Below are 23,643 nucleotides of genomic sequence, written 5' to 3' on the forward strand. Positions count from 1 at the left end.
TTGAACGTCGGCCGTCCCTGCAGGCGTTCTTACAGTCTGGAAAAAGTGGTGAGTAAACAGCGGAACTCGGGCGGTATCGCCCAGAGAGCAAGATAAGTTTTTTTCTTTATTTATTTCTTCATTTTTTCATTAGTTGTAACAGTGGGGAAGTTTGTGTGTGTGGGTCGGAGAAGTTTGAGGTTCTTTTTCTTTCTTTCCTTTTCTTACCATTTTCCAGCGAGCAGCCTCCTGAGCTCCCACTCGAGGACGAGTGTGCAACGCCACCTTTTAGCGCTGCTCTCTCATCTTTGGGCATTAAAACTGAATTTTGCAGTTTGGAGGCTGCTCCTAACGCCCGGCGGTAAAATCAGCACTCGGGCGGTGATGTTGTGTCGTTCCCTTGTCCCCTTTGACGGATTGGTATCTCTCCATCACAATACTTTTCTTTGGCCCAAAATAGTTCTCTAGGCTGCTTACCATTTTGTCGTAGGACTCCGTGTTTTCAATTTGACCAAAGATGCCTTTGCCTTCAGTGCTGAGGCAGTGGACAAGTATTGCACGGTGGCGAGCTGTTGTTACATTGTCGCCGTCTAACCCACTCGCCGTGATGTATGTACAAAAACTTTTTATCCATCTCGTCCATAGAATTGGAGGGTCCCTGGGTGTGGAGAGGACAGCCGGGGGGGGTGGGGGGGTGTAGGGAGGTTAATTTGAGCCATCCTCGTCGCCAAATTATGTTGTGTACGCGTAAATAACTGACAGACTGAGCCAGGAGCACTTTGCTAAATCACATAATTTACTTTACAACCTGTACTTTATATTAGGAAATCTTCTAATGGGACCAGGGCCTAGTATAGCTACATATTTTTTATTCCTTATCTCTTTCTTGGTTTAAAAAGAGTCAGTTGTGGCTCAGTGGGTAGCACACTCACCTCTGAGTCAGAAAGTTGTGGGTTCAAGCCCCACACGTAAATCTAGGCTGACACTCCCAGTGCAGTGCTGAGGGAATCCTGTGCTGGCGGAGGTGTTGTCTTTTGGATGAGACATTAAACCGAGGTCCTGTCTGCCCCCTCAGGTGGACGTAAACAATCCCACGGCACTATTTCGAAGATGAGTAGGGGAGTTATCCCCGGTGTGCTGGCCAATATTTATCCCTCAATCAACATAACAAAAAAGATTATCTCATCATCATCACATTGCTGTTTGTGGGAGCTTGCTGTGCGCAAATTGGCTGCCATGCTTCCTACATTACAACAGTGACTACACTCCAAAAGTACTTAATTGGCTGTAAAGGGCTATGCGACGTCCGGTGGTCGTGAAATGCGCTATATAAATGCAAGTCTTTCTTTCTTTAAAACTCTGTTCTTATTCCCCCTCTCCCCACCAGTTCCATTTCCCATTTTTCACCCATCATCCATGTCTGAGGTGGTGATGAGTGACCTACTCCTATGTATCTGCCAAAGCTGGCCATTTGGAGGTGTATGAGGGCAGCCTAGGGGTGTCTCCCTCGGCTCCGATCTCCCTCGGCTCCAATCTCCCTCGGCCTCGGTGATTCGTAACAATGAAGCAGTTGAGATTGGGCACTCAGTCAGTGAAGGATCTACACGTGTGAACCCAGATCCTCTCACGCTGTGGTGCTGGGCACAGGATCTCTAGCAAGCTGCGCTAGCACAGTGCCTTGCAATTTTTCATTCACTCCCATATTAAAAATATAATGTATTTCATACTATAATATATGTGTGTAGAACAAATGAAGGACAGAGACACAATGAGTTGCTTGTCCATGTGCTTGCTTTATTAGGCCAGAGTGAACTGAGCATGTTCATACAAAACCATGTGATAATACATTACACATACAGATTAGTTCTATCAGGAATCTAACTGAGGTGAGGATTTATCTTCTATACTGTCAAAAAATATGCATTTAATTTTTCATGTGTGCAAATACTGTATTTCAGTTTTAATCTGAAAATTTGAAGAAACCTCTGTGGATTTCGCATTTTGGTATATTTCTGACTATTTTCCCACAGAAAGGATTGGAAAAAAAAGTTATTTTTAAATGTTGTGTTTAAGGTATGGTATATTCACATACGCTAAAACTAAAAAGGCTCTGAGACGATATATTGTTAAGATGTTAATAAGCTGTTGTTTCCCGATAGGTTGTAAATAATAAGCAATTTTTTTAGCTTTTCTTGTTAATGGATAAATACCTTCCATCCATTGTGATGGGGTTTTGCTGGTCCCGGGCATTAAGCAAAGCGTTCAAGCAAAGCGCCATCAAGATCCATGGCGCGGCCCTGGACACCGTGGACCATTTCCCATACCTCGGGAGCCTCTTATCAACAAGAGTTGACATTGACGACGAGATCCAACACTGCCTCCAGTGCGGCAGTGCAGCCTTCGGCTGCCTGACGAAAAAAGTGTTTGAAGACCAGGCCCTCAAAACTGCCACCAAGCTCATGGTCTACAGGGCTGTAGTAATACCCGCCCTTCTGTATGGCTCAGAGACATGGACCATGTACAGTAGACACCTCAAGTCGCTGGAGAAATACCACCAATGATGCCTCCGCAAGATCCTACAAATCCCTTGGGAGGACAGATGCATCAACATTAGCGTCCTTGACCAGGCCAACATCCCCAGCATTGAAGCACTGACCACATTTGATCAGCTCTGCGGGGCAGGCCACATCATTCGCATGCCAGACACGAGACTCCCAAAGCAAGTGCTCTACTCGGAACTCCTTCACGGCAAACGAGCCAAAGGTTGGCAGAGGAAACGTCACAGGGACACCCTCAAAGCCTCCATGAAAAAGTGCAACATCCCCACTGACACCTGGGAGTCCCTGGCCAAAGACCGCCCTAAGTGGAGGAAGTGCATCCGGGAGGGCGCTGAGCACCTCGAGTCTCATCGCCGAGAGTGTGCAGAAATCAAGTGCAGGCAGTGGAAAGAGCATGCGGCAAACCTGTCCCACCCACCCTTTCCTCCAACGACCATCTGTCCCACCTGTGACAGAGACTGTGGTTCTTGGACTGTTCATCCACCTAAGGACTCATTTTAAGAGTAGAAGCAAGTCTGCCTCGATTCCAAGGGACTGCCTATGATGATGATGATGATGATGATAATAGGCCTTCCTTTTCTGGCTGTGAACAGTGAGAGATAAAATACAGAGACACAAACACCGGCAGTCAATTTGAAATGGAATACTGTGATGCAGTCAGGCATTAAAAGTAGAGTCAGACAATGTCTTGATGTAGGAAGCGTAATGTGCTCAGTATTTTTTTATTGATTTGATCGAAGTTTTCAAGCTATTAAGGGGAACAGATAGGGTAGGTAGAGAGAAACTATTTCTGCTGGTTGGGGAGTCTAGGGGTCATAGTCTAAAAATTAAAGTCAAACCTTTCAGGAGTGAAATTAGGAAACACTTCTACACACAAAGGGTGGTAGAAGATTGGAACTCTCTTCCGCGAACGACAGTTGATGGATGCTAGATCAATTGTTGATTTTAAATCTGAGATTGATAGCTTTTTTCAACCAAAGGTATTAAAGGATATGGGGCAAAGATGAGTATATGGAGTTTGGTCGCAGATCAGCCATGATCTCATTGAATGGCGAAACAGACTCGAGGGGCTAAATGGCCTACTCCTGTTCCTATGTTTCTATGAAAAATCAAGAACTGGTTGAACGAAGTGAATCAGATTAGAACAGTTGCATTGTATGTTCACTCACAATGAAATAAAGCAGCTTACTAATTCATATTGTGTTTGCTTGGTCCATCATTCGAGAGATTGAAGAAGCACATTGGAAAAGACACAAATATCTGGTTCTAGTCACCGGCGGCAACAATTCTTACATCCCTGAGTCATGCTATTGAGGAATTAATAATAGGGCAATTTGAGTCATCTCCCATAAATACAGGACACTCATATTGCTAACGGGAGTGACTAACACTAACCCTGAGATAGTATCTGTGGTAGATCGGAATTTGTAACAGTGGTCATTTTAGGAAAAAAGTTATATTTTTTGCGTGCAGGAAACTCAAAACAAAAGGAGATCCCATAAAAGAACGGGGCAGTGGGGGGGCAGCATGGTGGGGTGCAGGGACTTATATAGCCAGTGTAAACACACTAAATTCTTCAATGTGTCGTCTGGAAAAAAATAACGACCATGCTGACTTTTATGCCAAACTGATGCAAAAGCTCTTGAGATAGAGTTTCCATTTTGGGTGAAATCGGGAACTTGTGCCCAAAATGCCCCGGTTAGGTTACAGTTCAAGCTTCTGCTAAAAATGGATTTGCTTAATCACAAACTTAAAATCTTGCATGAACTAGCGCAATTGGGCAGTGTCATAGAACGTTATCATTTAATTTTGTTTCTTTGTATTAAAAAATATGAATTGATGTATTTAAGAGTGGTAACTTGGTGTGGTTTTATTAATACAGCTGAAAATGAGTTTATCATGAAAAAATAAGCATTTTTAATAAAAGCGTTTAGTCCTCCACTTGTGACTAACCTGATTTTAAATCACTAGAAACCATACTGAACCATTTACTAATTTCATTGGTGTACAACAGTCAGTTTCATAGTGAAGTGAATATTTATTGATGTGTAAAAACTTTTAAAACCTGCCTACTGGTACCTGTGGGCATAAGAAAATGAACGCAATTTGAAGCGCCTCCTCTAACCAACGAAATCGGCAGAAACTCGCAATGTCGACCTGGAGGGTGGCCGGTTTTGTGGGCGGGGCCGGACCCGGACCCGGGCGAATTGAATCTTAATCCAGTGTACAGGATTGCGGGAAACCCTAAAGTGGTTTGGGGTGTAACTCACTTCCGCTTAAATATAAATATAAGTTGTTGTTGTTGTTGTTGTTGTTGTTATTGCTTAAAATTCCACGATGCTTTGCGCTGGTTCGGCCAATTGCGATGGAATCTCAGCGCGAAACCACAACAACAGCTACAGCTTGCAGTTATATAGTGCCTTTAACGTAGTAAAATATCCCAGGTGCTTCACAGGAGCGTTATCAAACAAAACTAGCAGAAAGAAATGGAAGCTCGACCCCCTTCTCCAGTTAACGTGAATATTCAGCATTTAAAGGGAAGTATTGAATATCCCCCACAACCATTTAAAGTATTTTTGGTGATACCTTCTAATTATGTGTATTATTGGTGGGGTAAAATAATGTAAGGCATTAGTGAAAATTGAGTTTCTGTAAAAGCAGAATATTCTGTATAGGATTACATAGGATATATGGCACAGAAACAGACCATTGGGCCCAACCAGTCCATGCTGACGTTTAAGCTCCACTTGAGCCTCTGCCTGTCTTTCCTCATCTAACTTTATCAACATAACCCCCTATTCCTTTCTCTCTCATATGCTTGTCCAGCCTCCTCCTTAAATGCATCTATACTTTTTGCTTCAACCACATTCTCAGCACTCTTTGGGTAAAGAAGTTTCTTCTGAATTCCCTATTAGTACCGTACATATTTATTGTATATATCTAATTATCAAATATCTTCACAGTTGTGCCTGATGTGTCTAAATGGGCATGAACTCTAATTATCCTAACAATCTTCTAAAGGAGGAATTAAAGAGACTGTTTAAAAAAAAAGGATCAGGAAGTGTTAGAAATAAACTGGACAAGTAGACTAGTTAATAACGAATTGCACCACACCAGTTGGCATGGAGATTATGTTTGATTTTCTGTTCAATACCCTGTTTCAAAGGTCAGTTGTCAGACAGGAACCCTCAGCTTATCTGTCACAATCAGTTCTTATCAGAACAATGTCACAGAAAAAGCACGGAATTTGCTCTCCGATCTGTGTAACTTCCCCAGAAATTTTGTCTTGTTCTTGCATCATTTTAAATGTCGAGTGTTCTGGCGTAGAAGGTAAAAAAAAGTATGGATAGTTATTTAATGCCTGAGCACATCTCTCAGAAACATCCCAGAGCACTTCAGGCATAATGAGCCATCGTTTGCTGTCAAAATAACAGTGAGGCTAATGGTGCTCTCTGTTATTTATGCGCAAATGGTACAGCAACTTTCAACATGAGACAGAGGCGCGGTTAAAATCAAATATCCAAAAGTTGCTGTTAGAGTTGTGAAAACAGCATCTCGCTGTCTGCCTCACCATTGAGATGCATTGAATGGCGTGAAGTTGCTGTATTTGCGCAGTAGATACAAACTAAACTCACCACAGAAAGTTAAGTATTGTCCATTTCAACCTAAGTGTCCTTTAATGATGTGATAAGTGTTAATTACTGCCACTCACCCTCCCTGGCATTGAAAATTAACGTGTCAAGTCTCAATCCTTCAGGTTTTAATTGTTGGCGATTTTAAAAATGTAAAATTTTAAATTACATTTTTCTTTACCTGGTTTGGCATTGAATTCACCCACTCTAGTTTATACTTCCTTCAAAGTCCTTGCGCTGCTAATTTCACAATCCTTCAATCTGATTGGGTAAGGAGAGCCACAGTTGTTTGTACTGTTCACTCGGGTGCAAGATAGCCTGCTTCCCTCGCTGTGTCGTTAGCAGTCACACTTTCAGCAGCCTGCCATGCAAAACATTCAAAAACCTAAACGTGCAAGGGCAAATCAAACTAATGGCAGATGCTGTTAGATGACCTGGCAGCAAATTACGGCCCATTAAATTGTTTTTGAATTGCAATGAAGTGATTGTTGCCCCAGTGAGTGGAGAGTCGAATTTGGTTGCTAAATACTGGGTGACTTCTAGTGGGGTACGTACATCCGGACAGAGTGACCACTGGCTCAGTGGTACTATACCCACCTCGGAATCAGAAGAGTTGGGCTTAGGCTCTGCCTACTCAGTTAACATGCAGCGGGGGTGCTTCCATCTAATGGGTGTGGGTATCTCCCGCTTCAACTGCTTGAGCTCCGCGTTTCGGAGCTGGAGCAGCGGGTGGAGTCAATACGGTGCATCCGTGAGGCTGAGAGCTACGTGGGTAGCACGTTTCAGGAGGTGGTCACCCCGCAGCTTAAAGGTGTGCAGGTAGAGGGGAAGTGGGTGACCACCAGACGTAGTAAGTGTGCTAGGCAGGTAGCGCAGGAGCCCCCCCGTGAGTCCATCTCGCTTTCAAACCAATATTCACTTCTGAATCGGTAAGAACGATGGTGCCTCTGGGGAATGCAGCCAGAGCCAATTCCAAGGCACCACGGGTGGCTCAGCTGCACAGGGAGGTGTGACGAAGAACAAAAAAGCCCTCGTGATAGGGGATTCTATAGTTAGGGGAACAGACAGGCGTTTCTGCGGCCGTAGATGTGACTCCAGAATGGTTTTGTGCCTCCCTGGTGCCAGGGTCAAGGATGTCACAGAGCGGACACAGGGCATCCTGGGGGGGGGAGTGGGAGGGTGAAAAGCTAGAGGTTGTGGTCCATATCGGGACCAATGACATAGGTAAAATGAGGGATGAGGTCCTACAGGAAGAATTCAGGGAGCTAGGAAGAAAATTAAAGGGTAGGACCTCAAAGGTAGTAATCTCCAGGTTACGACCGGTGCCACGTGCTAATGAGTATAAGAATAGAAGGATAAAGAGGATCAACATGTGGCTGGAAAGTTGCTATAGGAGGGAGGGCTTTAAATTCTTGAGGCATTGGGATCACTTCTGGGGGAGATGGGACCTGTACAAACCGGACAGGTTGCACCTCCACAGCGCCGGGACCAATATCCTCGTGGGAAGTCAGGATGGGAACCTGAGAACAAATTCAAAAGAGAAGGAAGTAAAGCAGAAATTGGAGAGCAAGAATCTAGAAAGCGAATCTTTATGACAGAGGAAACAGGGCTTAGTATGTAGTATGCAAGGAGGTCTTCCTGTGCTGAATGGTATATATTTTAATCCAAGGAGTATAGCGAATAAAGTGGATGAGTTAAGAGCACAGGTAGACGCTATAGACATTATAGCCATTACAGAAACATGGCTGAAAGAGGGGCAGGTTTGGCAGATCAATATTCCTGGCTGCAGGATTTTTAGACAAGATAGAGAGGGGGGTAAAAGGGGGAGGGGTTGTGGTACTGATTAAAGAAACTATTACAGCGGTCAGGAGGGATGATATGTTTGAGGGATCATCAAATGAGGCCATATGCGTCGAATTGAAAAATAAAAAAGGGGCAATCACACTGCTAAGTGTGTATTATGGACCCCCAAACAGTGGGAGGGAGATAGAGGAGCAAATATGTAGGCAAATTGTTGCAAAGTCCAAAAACCATAGGGTAGTAATTGTAGGGGATTTTAACTATCCAAATATTGATTGGGACAAATTTAGTGTGACAGGTATAGAGGGTGCAGAATTCTTGAAATGCATTCAAGAGAACTTTTTTAGTCAGTATGTAGCAAGCCCAACACAAGAGGGGGCGGTCTTGGATTTAGTTTTGGGGAATGAAGCTGGGAGAGCACTTGGGTGCCAGTGACCATAATTCAGTCAGATTCAAGTTGGTTATGGATAAGGACAAGAGTCGGCCTGGAATAAAAGTTCCAAATTGGGGTAAAGCTAACTTTGTTAAGTTGAGGAGTGATTTGGCCATAGTGGACTGGAAACAGCTACTTGTGGGTAAATGTGTCAGGACAGTAGGAGGCATTCAAGGAAGAGATCTGGAAGGCTCAGGCCAAACATGTGCCCTTAAAGAAAAAAGCTGGGAAAAATAATTCTAGAGCCCCCTGGATGTCTAGGGACTTACAGGGGAGGATTAAGAAAAAAAGGAACGCTTATGTCATATACCAATGGCTAAATACTATAGAATCTTTAGAGGAATATAGAAAGTTAAGAAGCAAAATTAAAAATGATATTAGGAATGCTAAGAGAGAGCACGAGAAATTCTTGGCCAGTAAAATTAAGAAAAACCCTAAGATGTTCCATAAATATATTAAGAGTAAGAGGGTAACTAAGGAAAGGGTAGGGCCTATTAGAGACCATGAGGGTAATCTTTGTGTGGAGGCAGAAGATGTTGGTAGGGTTCTTAACAAATACTTTGCATCTGTTTTCACAAATATAGTGAGATGGGAAGTATTAAGGGGTTTAGCAGCTTTGAAAGTAGATATGTCCCCAAACCTGGATGAAATGCATCCCAGGCTGTTGAGCAAAGTAAAAGAGGAAATAGCAGAGGCTTTGGCTATCATTTTCCAGTCCTCCTTGGATCTGGGCATGGTGCCGGAGGATTGGAGGACTGCTAATATTTAAGAAGGGAGAAAGGGATAGGCTGAGTAATTAAAGGCCTGTCAGCCTAACCTCAGTGGTGGGAAAATTCTTGGAAAAAATCCTGAAAGACAGGATAAATTAGGAACAGTCAGCATGGATTTGTTAAGGGAAGATCGTGTTTGACTAACCTGATTGAATTTTTTGAGGAGGTAACCAAGTGGGTCGATGAGGGTAGTGCGTACGATGTGGTATATATGGACTTTAGCAAGGCTTTGATAAGGTCCCACATGGTAGACTGGTCATGAAGGTTAAAGCCCATGGGTTCCATGGCAAAGTAGCAAGATGGATCCAAAATTGGCTCGGAGGTAGGAAGCAAAGGGAAATGATTGATTTATGACTAGAAGGATGTTTACAGTGGGGTTCCACAGGGCTCAGTACTGGGTCCCTTGTTTTTTGTGGTATATATCAATGATTTAGATTTGAATATAGGGACTATGATTAAGAAGTTTGCATACGACACTAAAATTGACTGTGTGGTTGATAATGAAGAGGAAAGTCATGGGCTGCAGGAGGATATCAATCTATTGGGCAGAGCAGTGGCAAATGGAATTTAATTCAGAGAAGTGTGAGGTGATGCACTTTGGGAGGGCTAATAAGAAAAGGGTATACACATTAAGCGGTAGGCCACTTAATAGTGTAGATGAACAAAGGGACCGTGGAGTGCTTGTCCACAGATCCCTGAAAGTAGCAGGCCAGGTGGATAAGGTGGTTAAGAAGGCATACGGAATGCTTGCCTTTATTGGCCAAGGCATAGAATATAAAAGCAGGGTGGTTATGCTTAAATTGTATAAAACTTTAGTTCGGCTACAGCTGGAATACTGCGTGCAGTTCTGATCGCCCGATTATAGGAAGGACGTGATTGCACTAGAGAGGGTGCAGAGGAGATTTACTAGGATGCTGCCTGGAATGGAGAATCTTAGTTATGAGGACAGATTGGATAGGCTGCATTTGTTCTCATTGGAACAAAGGAGATTGAGAGGAGACTTCATTGAGGTGTACAAAATATTGAGGGGCCTGGACATAGTGGATAGTAAGGGTCTATTTCCATTGGTGGAGGGGTCTATTACGAGGGGGCATAGTTTTAAGGTGGTTGGTGGAAGGTTTAGTGGGGATTTGAGGGGGGGCTTCTTTACTCAGAGGGTTGTGGGGATCTGGAACTCGCTGCCTAGAAGAGTGATGGATGCAGAAACACTCACCAAGAGATGGTTGGATGGGCACTTAAAGTGCCGAAACCAGCAGGGTTACTGGCCTAGAGCTGGTAATTAGGATTAGACTAGATCATCATCATAGACAGTCTCTCGGAATCGAGGAAGACTTGCTTCCACTCCCAAAGTGGCTGAACAGTCCGATGCGAGAGCCACAGACCCTGTTACATTCGGCGGTGGAAGGGGTTGGTGGGGCTGGTTTGCCGTGCGCTCCTTCCGCTGCCTGCGCCTGGTCTCTTCATGTTCCTTGCGTCGAGACTCAAAGAGCTCAACACCCTCCCGAATGGACTTTCTCCACCTCAGGCGGTCTGCGGCCAGGGTCTCCCAGGTGTCAGTAGTGATGTCGCACTTTACCAGGGAGGCTTTTGTTGGACGGCGCAGATATAATGGTAAGTACTGCAGGGAATAGAATACGGCCAGGGTGGTCTCCTGGACTAGTTTCGATTGTCTGGATGGGTCGGAGAGGAATTTTCCCAGATTTCTTCTCCCTAAATTGGCCTAGGTTTTTATCTGGTTTTTGCCTCTCCCATGGGATCACATGGCTCTGGTTGGGGTGGAATGTAGAATGTTTCAGTATAAAGGGTGTCGCAGTTGTGTGAGGCGGACTGGTTGGGCTGGGTGCTCTTTGCCTTTCCGTCATTGTTCATAGGTTTATATGTAATCTTTAGGGCTGCTGACCAAGGGCCGTGCGGCTGTCGGCCGGCGCGGACACGCTGGGCCGAAAGGCCTCTTTCTGCGCTGTAAATTTCTATGTTTCTATGTTTCATAAAGGGAAGGTGGTGTTTTTTAAGCTTGTTGACACAGTGTCAGCTGTGGCTCAGTTAGAAGGTTGTGGGTTCAAGTCCCACAACCAGGGACTTGAACACTGAAATCTAGGCTGACACTCAAATGGAGTGCTGCACTGTTGGATGTAATGTCTTTCGGATGCGTCGTTAAGCTGAGGTCCTGTCAGCTTTCTCAGGTGGATGTAAAAGATCTCATGACACTATTTCAAAGAAGAGCAAGGTGAGGTGTCCTGGCAGATATTTATCCCTCAGTTAACATAACAAAAAACAGGTTATCTGGTCATTATCACATTGCTGTTTGTGGGAGCCTGCTTGTGCGCAAGTGGCTGCCACATTTCCTACATTACAACAAGACTACACTCCAAAAGTACTTAATTGACTGTAAAGTGCTTTGAGGTGGTCGTGAAAAGCGCTATATAAATCCAATTCTTTCTTTATTCTTTTTGTTTGCAGCCCACCAAATGAACGTACTTCCAATGATACAAACCGTGAGAAAGGTAACGGGAAAGCTCCTCAGCTACTCTTCCCTAGTAAGTGGCTCAAGAATCTCCTATGTGAGACTTGAATTAAGACCTACTGTAGGGCAGATCACAATGGACTGACAGACAGAAATGACTGTTATGTAGGTAATCACGGCAGCTATTTTGTGCACGGTGAAATCCTATAAAGAGCAATGAGATGATTACTCCAGTTTTTATGGTGCAGCTGCAGCCTACACAATTATTCTGCTGTGCACGTTCCAGGAAATGATGGCGTAAGTGATGTAAGGCATTAGTTGCGCCACTCCAAAATTTCCGGGGACTTCTGCACTACTCCACCGTTTCTGTCGACAAAACAGTGAACCGTTAATTATAATTGTTCCGTGTCCCCATCGAAATCAATGGCAATCGCAAATTGGCTGAATCAACGCTGCTTTGATTGCCGCTGCCACTTAGACTGTTAAAAAATGGCAGTGGTGGGCAGGCAGTGGCACGATTTGTTGCTTTAAACATACTTCCTGTGCTCGCATAAATTATTTCTCTTCAGTTTCAGCAATAGTAATTGCACCTGCAGCTAGAAAAACCGGCTTAGCTTGTGCTCAGAAGAGCAATGTTTGCTTCATCGAATGGTACTACTTGATCTTGCATGTTTTTGCAGCAGAGTATCATCAAAAAGATGCCTTGCTTTGACCTCGGAAGTTTGAAAATCCTAACCATCATCTTCCTCTTCCGAGATGCAGTTTGCTCCCCTTGGGCCGTATATGTCACTGGAACGATTTGCTTCTGTAACTATAATTAGAACCGTTTTGTATCAGTATATGAAAGTTCAACCATCCCTTTTTCCTGTTGCAGGTTGGCTACTTTTTTGTTCGTTTGGGAAGACATGTATTTTGAGTTGTGTATGAAAGTCACTGGCTGGGTTACAGAGTAAGTTAGAGGGGTCTGCACCTCATATAAAAACAATAATAATTTCAATGTTCCGAATTTTTAACTTTTAACGAGTTAACCCGGAAGTGTTCGGGACAAATCTCGGAAATATGTTCACAGCAAGTGGATGAATAATGCAATACTGTTCAAGTGATCAGGAATCAGAATTGACTTACTCATTGGTGTTTAGAAGAGTGAGAGGTGATCTTATTGAAACATATAAGATAATGAGGGGGCTCGGCAAGGTAGATGCAGAGAGGATATTTCCACTCATGGGGGAATCTAGAACTAGGGGGCATAGTTTCAGAATAAGGGGTCGCTCATTTAAAACTGAGATGAGGAGGATATTCTTCTCTCAAGAGTGTTGTAAATCTGTGGAATTCTCTGCTCCAGAGAGCTGTGGAGGCTGGGTCATTGAATGTATTTAAGGTGGAGAGAGACAGATTTGTGAATGATAGGGGTGTCAAGGGTTATGGGGAGCGGGCAGGGAAGTGGAGTTGAGGCCAATGTCAGCTCAGCCATGATCTTATTGAATGGCGGAGCAGGCTCAAGGGGCCAAATGGCCTACTCCTGCTCCTATTTCTTACGTTCATTGGCCATTGGCTGTGCCATATATGATTTGTCGCTACGCTCGCTGCAGCATATTCTAATTGGAAAACCAGCACATTTTGGTGTAAATGTATCACTAAATTCAGGGCAAGTTTACCACTAAGTTCACCACAAATATCGCAGTTGCAGGAAATTCTGGGCTATAGTTCCTTTAGTAAGAGTTACAGTCAACTCACTGTGTACGGCAAAGAGTCACGATCAAGTTCCTCTATTGTGACAGAACTAGATGATTGCATTCCACTTCCTGAAGATGCGAGTAGATGTTACTGAGCCATTAAACAGTGACGGCTTTTTATCATCTGACTATATTTTCTGACATCACATCTGGTTTCTTGCCTAAACGCCAGTCATCAGTCAGCATGTACGTGTGTGCGGATATAGCAACATTCACATTCTGTGTCTTAGTCATTACACTGCTCTTGTCTACATTTCAGTTTAGTAATGTGGAATACATATTTCACCTGAAAAACTTTTTTTTCTTACTTTTCCGTTTTGATTGGATTTGATTAAAAAAAGTATCAGAATTAATTTGTCTCAACGACCTGAGACAGGCATTAAGCAATAAGGACAGAAAATGCTGGAAATACTCAGCAGGTCAGGCAGCATCTGTGGAGAGTGAAACAGAGTTAACATTTCAGGTCGATGAACTTTTATCAGAACTGGAAAAAGTTAGAGATGTAACAGGTTTAAAGCAATTACAGAGGCAGGGGAAGGGGGAAGTGGAGGAACTAACAAAAGGGATTGGCCGTGATAGGGTGGAAGGCAGGAGAGATTAAATGACAAAAGGGATGATAGTGAAAGGGGAAAGGAGATGGTAATGGGTCAAGTAAAGAAACAAAAGAGCGGTCCAGAGGAGGTGTAAATGGGGATAGCAAAATCATCAACAGCTGCCGTCTGATAAAATGGGGACAGAGGTTATGATCTGAAACAGTAGAATGGGCTGATATTCTCTGGAGTTTAGAAGAATGAGAGGCGATCTCATTGAAACATACAAAATTCTGAAGGGTATTGACAGGGTAGATGCTGAGAGGATGTTTCCCCTGGAGTGTCTAGAACATGGGGGCACAGTCTCAGGATAAGGGGTCGGCCATTTAAGACAGAAATGAGGAGGAATTTCTTCACTCAGAGGGTTGTGAATCTTTGGAATTCTCTGCCCCAGAGAATGCTGAGTCTCTGAATATATTCAAGGCTGAAATAGATAGATTTTAGGATACTAGAGGAATCAAGGGATATGGAGATCGGGTGGGAAAGTGGAGTTGAGGCCGATGATCAGCCATGATCTTATTGAAGGACGGTACAGGCTCGAGGGGCCATATGGCCTACTCCTGCTTCTATTTCTTATGTTCTTATGAAACTGTTGAACTCAATGTTGAGTCTGGAAGGCTGTAAAGTGTCTAATCGAAAGATGAGGTGCTGTTTCTTGAGCTTACGTTGAGCTTCATTGGAACAATGTCGGAGGCCGAGGATGGAGAGGTCGGAGTGGGAGTGGAGCGGAGAATTAAAGTGACCGGAAGCTCGGGGGTCACGTTTACAGACTGATCGGAGGTGTTCTGCAAAGCGATCACCCAATCTATGTTTGATCTCTCCAATGTAGGGGAGACCACATCGTGATCAGCGAATACAGTATACTAAATTGAAAGAAGTACAAGTAAGTCGCTGTTTCACCTAGAAGGAGTGTTTGGGGCCCTGGGTGGTGGGACGGGAGGAGATAAAAAGGGCAAGTGTTATATTTCCTGCACTTGCCGTTAGGTCCCTGATTAGCATCTTCCAGGAGTCCAACGCTTGTTTTAGGCGGGCATTCTGGGCACTTGGAGTTCGCCCAGCCGGCGCACTCACATGGGGGATCCAGCGCGAGAGATTGCGCCCGGGAATTGATTCCTCCAACGTGTATTTCGTACCCAAAGTACATGCATCGAGGAACCAATTTACCCCTGATAACTGTGGAAAGCCTCTGTTCTGCACATACTCATCTCAGCAACAGAAAAAGGAAACCAGAATAGCCATCTGCGAAACATGGAACTAAAAAAACTGCACAGTACATTTGCATTGCACTTTGCTGCACAAGAGTTGGCGCCTGTCCTGTTTTTTTACCAAACGGTCTAGTTTTTGAACAGGGTGTCCAGAAATATCTAAAACTAAACTGGACTATTTGGGGCAGAGGTTATGATCTAAAACTGTAGAATGGGCCGATACTCTCTGGAGTTTAGAAGAATGAGAAGTGATCTCATTGAAACATACAGAATTCTGAAGGGGATTGACAGGGTAGATTCTGAGAGGTTGTTTCTCCTGACTGGAGTATCTAGCTGTTTGCTAATTTCTGTGGTAAAACATTGACACCAGTATAAGGTGGGTTTCCCAACGTTATAATCATTTTTTTTGTTGCCCAAATTAGAGAACAGCTGGAAAAACACTGCCAAAAATCCAGTTTTTAAAACTTTTTTTTTCACTTTTGTGTTGTGTAATGTGGAGCCATTAAAGTTTTTAATTAATTTTCATTATCAGCAAAAGAAACCTCAAACATCTGTTCCTGTCCTGCTCACATTGCGATTTGGGCTTTGTGCATTAGAATAGAGTACACAAACTGTTGGCCATAGCACACATGCCAAAACACACCAAACCCAGGCCATCCAGCCCACAAAGTTCAGGCAGCTCAATCCTATTTATGCTTATGTTTTCCATTCGCTGAATTTTATGGGCTTGGAGTTTTGGAAATGACACAGATGCCTCGTGGTGGATAAATCCTAAATCCGAACACCAAGATGGCAGCTCCAACAACACACGAAGCTCGACACCATCCAGGACAAAGTAGGCCGCTTGATTGGCACTCCATCCACCACCTTAAACATTCACTCCCTCCACCACCGCCACACCGTGGCTGTAGTGTGTACCATCTACAAGATGCACTGCAGCAACTCGCCAAGGCTTCTTCGGCAGCACCTCCAAAATCTGCGACCTCTATCACTTAGAAGGATAAGGGCAGCAGGCACATGGGAACATCATCACCTGCAAGGTCCCCTCCAAGTTACACAGCATCCTGACTTGGAAATATATCGCCGTTCCTTCGTCGTCGCCGGGTCAAAATCCAGGAACTCCCTCCCTAACAGCACTGTGGGAGCACCTTCACCACACGGACTGCAATGGTTCAAGAAGGCAGCTCACCACCACCTTCTCAAGACAATTCGGGATGGGCAATAAATGCTGCCCTTGCCAGCCACGCCCACATCCCAGGAATGAATAAAAACATACATAAATAAATAAATATTGAGCACAGTTTGAATGACAGCATAAGAGTTTTTGCTCGCGACATATGCAAATTATAACGAGAGCAGCTTCCAGTGTTTATGAGTAGTGCTTTCCTAATTGGTTGTTCTGGCACACTCGAAAGATTTAAAACCAAAAGATGTTAAAAAAATATTAATCTTCTTTAAGATGTTAGATATGATCTATGTGAGCAATTAATAGAAGATTTGGAAGGGTTGCTTTAAACCCCGAGCCAGTTTTGGACAGGCAGGGAGTGGGACGAGTGCGAAAAGCATTCGTTGGCCTAAGTTTCTGGCCTGTCGTATTTTAACTCTCGGACCTCACGTACATACTGCCAGTCAGCAGCCTGCCTGAAATCGGCCGGCACTCAGGGAAGGCTCGCTGACAAGCAGGTTAGTCATGGAAAGGGTCTTCAGGTGCACCTCACGGGACAGAAGGGAGAGCCTGCGGCAGACGACGCTCATACATTCCTTACACCTGCTCCTCTTGGCCCCACAAACCAAAGCTTTTCAGTTAGCTTGGAGGGCCTCTTCTGTCTGCTCCAGCCTGGGGGGAAAGACGAGATGGCTTCCCCATTCAGGCCCCGGTTAAAATTCAATTGGGGCCTGGTTTCCGCTGGGCGGGGAGGGTTATGCTCGACCCTAGAGTGGTTGTCTCACAACAGCTATGTGCTGTTGGAACTCAGGAAGGTGTCCTCAGTGTTCACCTTTCATACTATAAGCACCTTTCAGTCATGGGAGTAAATGTGGGCATCGTTCACAAACCCATAAACCCAACCGTGCACCTGTCAAAGATATACAGTTAGTATGTGCTGCCTGGAATATAATCCCAGCTGTGTGTGCCAGTTTCACTGTCTCATTAATGCTTGCAAGTTTTTGCAAAGAGAGTTGTCTATTGAATGACTATAGATCAAGGTTCTCCATGTCCCCATTTGTTCAGGCCGATGTGGTGGTATTCGATATCTACAACCACCCCCTCCCTCCAGAAGGAGGAATCACTGATAAAAATAGACTAAAAGTATACGCTTAGCAAAATCTTTATAGAAGCATTTTTTATTGTTTCTATTTAGCAAATGACATCGGCTCAGCTATTCCTGTCTATAGCGCCCGGGGAATTTCCAGGAACAACAAAGGGTAAATGCAAGTCAAGACCCACTAGGTTGGGTTTCAGTTCCCTCTGCCTTGACCTGGGATTTCTGAGGCTTTCTCTCATAGACAGAGCTGGGCCTAGACCTCTGTTTGCAAGAGGCACAGGCCCAGAGCTGCAGTGGAAATGGGCCTCTGAGTGAGCCAGGGAGCAAGGCAAGTGAGGCCACTGAACAGGAGTAGGCTATTCAGCCCTTCGAGCTTGCTTCAAGTCTGAAGATCATTCTTACCTTTCTTTGCGGCCTCCCATGGATCTTTGGGCCTGGAGGTCTTTTGCTGATGTTCTCCAAATCAACCAAAAGGCCCTGAAGCCAACTACCAGTCCTGAAGCTGCAGGCCTCTCGGGCCTGGAGCTGCACCTGTGTTCCTGTCCCACTTTTCCCAGCACAAGGCTCTGCCAGGAGATGGGCCTGGAGGTGATCAAACCATGCAAATGGCACAGCCCACAAATGAGGAAGCATTGTGCCTGTCCAATGCTCAGGTAAGAGGGAACAGAATATCAGGACCATGTGCAGGTGGCATACATTATGTTTGGATCCCCTGTGCGCGGCGCTTATAAAGGAAGATTGGGTAGGTTGGATCACACAACAGGAACACAACCCATCTGGTTTTCAGTCCATTTAACAAATGGCACATTGGGCTGGTCCCCAATCAACTCTTCCTGTCTGATTTTTCTCTATACACTGCACCCAGGCAACCCAATACAATAGGCACAGTAACAGGAATGTCTGTCCCATGGTCTGAAGCTGTGGTTCATGATTCCAGTGCCAAATCCTCAAGCCTAACTACATAAAGGCTACAGTGGGATACAGATTGCTACATGGTCAATGAGAGTTTGGACACTTGGCACCATTAAAGAAGTTGGAGAAAGAAATGAGGGCATGCTAGTGCATAGATCTCTAAAGGTTCATGAGCAATGACGTGAAGCGATAGCTAGAGTGATTAGAGTGTTGGCGTGCATTCATTGATTATAATACAATGCATACTATTTTGCCCTTGTACAAGACCTTGGTCAGGCCTCAGTAGGAGTATTGTGTCCAGTTATGGTCTCCTCACGTGGTGAGTGATATTGAAGCTTTGGAAAGGGTACAGAGGAGGGCCACTAGAGAAATTCCCAATTTAATACATCTTAAGGTGCTAATAGAACCAGGTCTCTATACTTTAGAGAAGCCTAATAGACTTAAGGCTGATCTGATCAAGGTTTATAAGATGATAAAGGGAATAGATTGTTCTCGAGTTGATAGTTTGCTCCAATTAAATAGATTAGAGAGGACCAGGGATCACAATTTTAAATTGTGTAAAGCCAGATCTAGGTTAGATGTCAGAAGGTGGTTCTTTTCCCAGCGAATAGTGGACCTCTGCAATAGGCTACCGGCTTGTGCGTTGGATGCTGATTCGCTGAATTCCTTCAAGCAAGAGATAGACTGTTTCTAGCTGGGGTGGAGATAACTTCTTACAAAAGGTAGATACTGCAAGTAATTATCAGAGTCAAAATGATCTCCTAGACTAGTTTTGATTGCCTGGGGGGGCAGGGGGGGGGGGGCGGTGTGGGGGGGATGCGGGGGTTGGGGGGAGGTTGGAGAGGAATTTTCCAGATTTTTTTTCTTCCAAATTGTCCTGGGTTTTAATCCTTCTTTTTGCCTCTTCCAGGAGATCACAATGTTTTTAGGTGGGGCGGAAAGTGTATATATTGGGACACGTGCAGCGTTGAGAATCCGGAGTTCCGGAATCTGGAATGTGCCAGAATCCAGACTCCGGGACAATCGGTGACAGGGTCATCCGGAATCCGTAAAACATTCCGGAATCCGGACCCGACGACCCTGCCAACCTCGGGGACCCGCCACTGCCCAACCTCGGGCCTTGCCTTGCCGCTACTCGCCTCGCCCCGCTCTTCTCACTGCCACTGCCCTTACCTCGGGGCCTCCTCGCCGGCCCGCCTGACAACCTCCTTGGCTGGGCCCACGCTCCCGACGACAACCTCCTTGATGGGGCCCACCCTCCCGATGACGTCCTCCTTGGCGGGGCCCGCCCGATGACCTCCCTGGCGGGGCTAGATGGCCCGAACAGCTCCTCGGTGGGAATTCTTCCCCCACTTCCCCCCAACCTTTCTGACGTTCCGAAATCTGGAAATACCCAAACCTGGGCTCGGGTGTTTCCGGATTCATGATGTCAGAAAGCAAATCGAAAATCCAGAAAAGCCCGGAATGCAGAACGTTCTTGGTCCCGAGGATTCCGGATTTTAGGCACTGCACCTGTATTACAATTGTGTGGTACAGGCTGGATGGGCCAGAAGGTCTTCTCCTGTCTGTCGTTGTTCATATTACAGCACGTAAAGAAGTCACGACCAACCAGTTGTAAAGCAAATAAAATTATTTATGTAAAATTGAAAGCTACATGCATTCCCAGTGGGCAAGGCTGCACATTCAGAAAAAAGGCCCTTAGGCGTATGTCTATTGATATCACCATAATAATTTTTGATAAGGACTATACTGTACTGCACTGTATCACACATCTAAAACTTGTAGACACATAAACTGGCCCTGAATGTTGAAAAACAGGACAATAGAATTTGCACAATTTTTTTGGAACAGGAATTATCACATCTATGGCATGACAAAATTGACAAAGTGGAGTTGTGCTTAGATTTGCAATTAAACTATGAACTCAGCAATTTGATAGTGTAGTGTACAGCAGCACCAGTGAATAATTCCATAGGATGATGAGATTCAGATTTAATCTCCATATTCTGTTGACTTGAGGTTCTTAATTATAGATGCCATGAAGACGGTTGAGCAGAAGGCAGAGAGCATTAGTGAGAGAATTGGGACTGGATTGCTTTCATGTACCGTCGACTGGCGAATTCAAGGGTGGCATTGGTAGGGCCTGGGCCTAGGAGAAGATCGCCTGCCACCCTTGACTGTAGGAGGTGTGTCATCTTAAAGACCAGAAATGGAGGTTGGGGGAAGGGAAAAGATTGGACAGTTACAAGAAAAAAAGTTTAAAAAAAACTCAACATGGCTCAGATTTTGCGGTAATAACGGTGAGGCTATCAGCGGGGCAAATCGGGCAGCAACGCCTGGCATCCCTGCATGCTCAGTTACATGTGGAAATCCGGAAATTGCTGTCAAAGATACTCTGCTGCTCCACAGGGGGCGCTGTTGCAGTCTTCACTGATAGACTTAGCACTGAAATGACTGCAACGGTGTGAACTTGCTCACTCGTTCTGCACTAAAAATAGCTGAAAAAGTTAGGGCTGTTGCATTTTGGAGTAAGTGAAATTAATTTTACAAATGTGGAGTCTCATTCTCTCAGAAGAAGATTTTCTTCAATAAAAATGTAAATATATATTAACTTTTTCCATCTGTCTCTTCTATCTCTCTTCTTTAAGCTCATCCATCTTCCAATCTTTATTTTGCTTTCTGTACATGATTTCAATCTAATTTATATTCCCTGCGTTATACTTCCTGGTTTGGACTCTGCGTGTCTGATTGGTTGAAGAGCCTTGCTGCCGCTTTACCTGCTCACAGGCATCACAGGTCCCCTGTATAGGCCGCCACACTAATACAGAGGCCGGATTAGAGGAAGTCTGGGCTCTAAAGCCGGTCAAAACTTTGTGGGCAGCTGTCAGCGAGGTGAACGGCGAATGCAGCTACTTCGCTGCTGACCGCCAAATCTGGGCCAATATCTGTCCTAATGCATCTTTTCATTCATTAAATTGGGGGGGGGGGGGGGGGGAACAAATTCATGATGTTTTCAAATACAGGATTCTTTCTGCTCAATCCTAAATTCCCAGACTGAAATATTGCATTGCAGGCTTGACCTATATAATAAGCTGACAAGTGCACTCCAAATATGTCCACTAGACATCTAATCCTGTTCTGTTTCTCACTCTTTCCATGCATAATTGAGTTAGTCTATCTACGCTCTTTGAAAGTGCCAAATCTTGTAGTTCATTTCCTGCCATGTTAGTGTCCATCATTTAGTTAAGTAATGAGCTACTTAATAAATGGTTTATTAAAACCAATGCTGAATAACTCTTCCATAATGTCACACAACTGAGCTGAACCCACGTTCTTCCCTGATGTCCTCATTATTGCTAATCGTATTTTGACATTGTTCCCATTTGCTCACACTTCAAATCTTTCATAAGAATTATCTCAGATATTTGTTTATAGCATTAATGGTACCTGGGACTGGAACCATTATGCCAGTTAAATATTCTGCCGCTCGTCTTCCAAATTTGTGTCACCCTCGTTGGGAAAAGGAGCAGGTCTGCATTAATGTTAACGTAACTCCCCTTTGGTGATTATCGGTACGGTTGGTGAGGACGACCCCAGCTAAAAATTGGTGTTAAGGCTCCAAAGTAGTTGGAATCAAGACCCTAGGTGCCTCTCCACTGCTAAATAGCAATACCACCCTTTCGTCACTAACTTAATAGGACACAGCAGCTTTATATTAGTTTGTTGGGGGCAGGCAGGAGTGAAGTGCAAAAAATTCCACTTACCTACTTGGCTGTCAAAACTCTGGTGACTATTGCAACAATGACTGCCACAGCATTTTGATACACTTTGTATTGCTGCAATGGGAAAGTTAAAGGTTTGAACAGGAGGGGACTTTCGCATCAGCACTGCTGGTCATCAACCCATTACAGCAGACCTTTACTATTTGTGCAACATTTTGTGTACTTGATAGAAATATTGCATTATCCACTTCAGTCAGGTTAGCCTTGCTCGGTAAGTATCAAGGGCAACAAGAACCACTCAAGGGCAACATGCTCGGAATATTTAAGCAATATTCAACTGTAATTGACATTCAGATATCATTAAAAAGCAAACCTTCATCGCGATTGCCTTTGCTGTTAATCAAAATGTTTGTCAATTAAATATAAAACCTCAATGAGACAGGGTGTTATATTTCACTAGTTGGTGCCTCATGGCATTGCTAATGAATAAGATTGGCTGTTTGTTTCCCTAAAAAACAATGTTTAGGTCACCTTCTCTCAATGGATTGATTTTATTTTTATCTGGAACGTTTCTTAACTGGTAGCTTGCAAATTCAATGTTTTTATCTGAACACAACATTTAGATTAATTTTCTACACTGCAATGACTGTTCGTCAGTTTCTACTTATGATCATTTATATTAGATGAAAGTGCTATGATTTACATTGATCAGCTGGGAGTTGTGTTCGCAGGGCAAGCAAGTGCAAATATATTAGTTAGCAATGTTCTATCAGGAAGGCTCCGGTTTAAGTGTTATTAGATGATCTCAGTCGGTCCTGTGATAGGATGCTATCACTGGCATTAACACTCCTGGATTAGGGAGGATTGGGGGGGGGATCAACTGTAGGTCCTGATTGTGATTACACCACCGCAGGTCGGGGCTATAAATAGAGCTGGAGCGCCGGGCCCTGAAACATCGTGGGCGAAGGTGAGGCGAATGAGGGTACGGGGCCCAGAAGAGCCAATGGCCATGGGGCAGCATGGACCTGCCCACACTGCGATATGTGCACACACTAGGTCTGTGCTGCAGAGCAGGTCTCCAGTCATCCTGGTTAACCCCTGCCACTGGATAAAGGCCTAGCTCTGTCAAGCCTGTGTGGTGGCTGATGTGCACCAGTCACCACACATTAAAAAAATTCACGCACAGGCGTCTTCCATCCCCTCAACTGGAGTTCAGGAATGGAACACCGGGTCATTCATTGAAACATCTGTGAACTCTCATGGAAGCAAGCCATCCTCAGATCGAGGGACTGACTATGAAGATGATGGTGATGATATGAATAAATGTGAATTAAAAAAAGTGGACCTGAAAAACCGCAGGTGTCAACTTTTGTCTGATAACGCTCCTGTGAAGCACCATGCGAAGTTAAAGGTTCTGTTGTCGTTTGAACCTGCCATAATTGCCAGAATTTGACACTTGTGACCTTCAGTGCTGACCAATGTTCCCTTTAAGGTGCGTGGCCGTTCTGCAACTTCCACGCAGCCCGCTCACTGGCTCACCGGTTTTTAAATAGAAAAAAACGCGCATGCGCGGAATTTTGA

General features: G+C 44.5%; 1 long non-coding RNA gene across 1 annotated transcript in view; it reads left to right on the forward strand.

Annotated features, from left to right (window-relative positions):
* LOC139228262 (uncharacterized) overlaps positions 1-23,643 on the forward strand; it is a 35,575-nt gene continuing 11,932 nt past the window's right edge. The window contains exons 1-2 of the long non-coding RNA XR_011587539.1: positions 1-48; positions 1,781-1,865. This is a non-coding gene — a long non-coding RNA (uncharacterized lncRNA). The remainder of the gene's footprint in view (positions 49-1,780; positions 1,866-23,643) is intronic.

The sequence above is a fragment of the Pristiophorus japonicus genome, chromosome 17 (assembly GCF_044704955.1).
Source record: "Pristiophorus japonicus isolate sPriJap1 chromosome 17, sPriJap1.hap1, whole genome shotgun sequence".
In the NCBI taxonomy this organism is placed as follows: Eukaryota; Metazoa; Chordata; class Chondrichthyes; family Pristiophoridae; genus Pristiophorus; species Pristiophorus japonicus.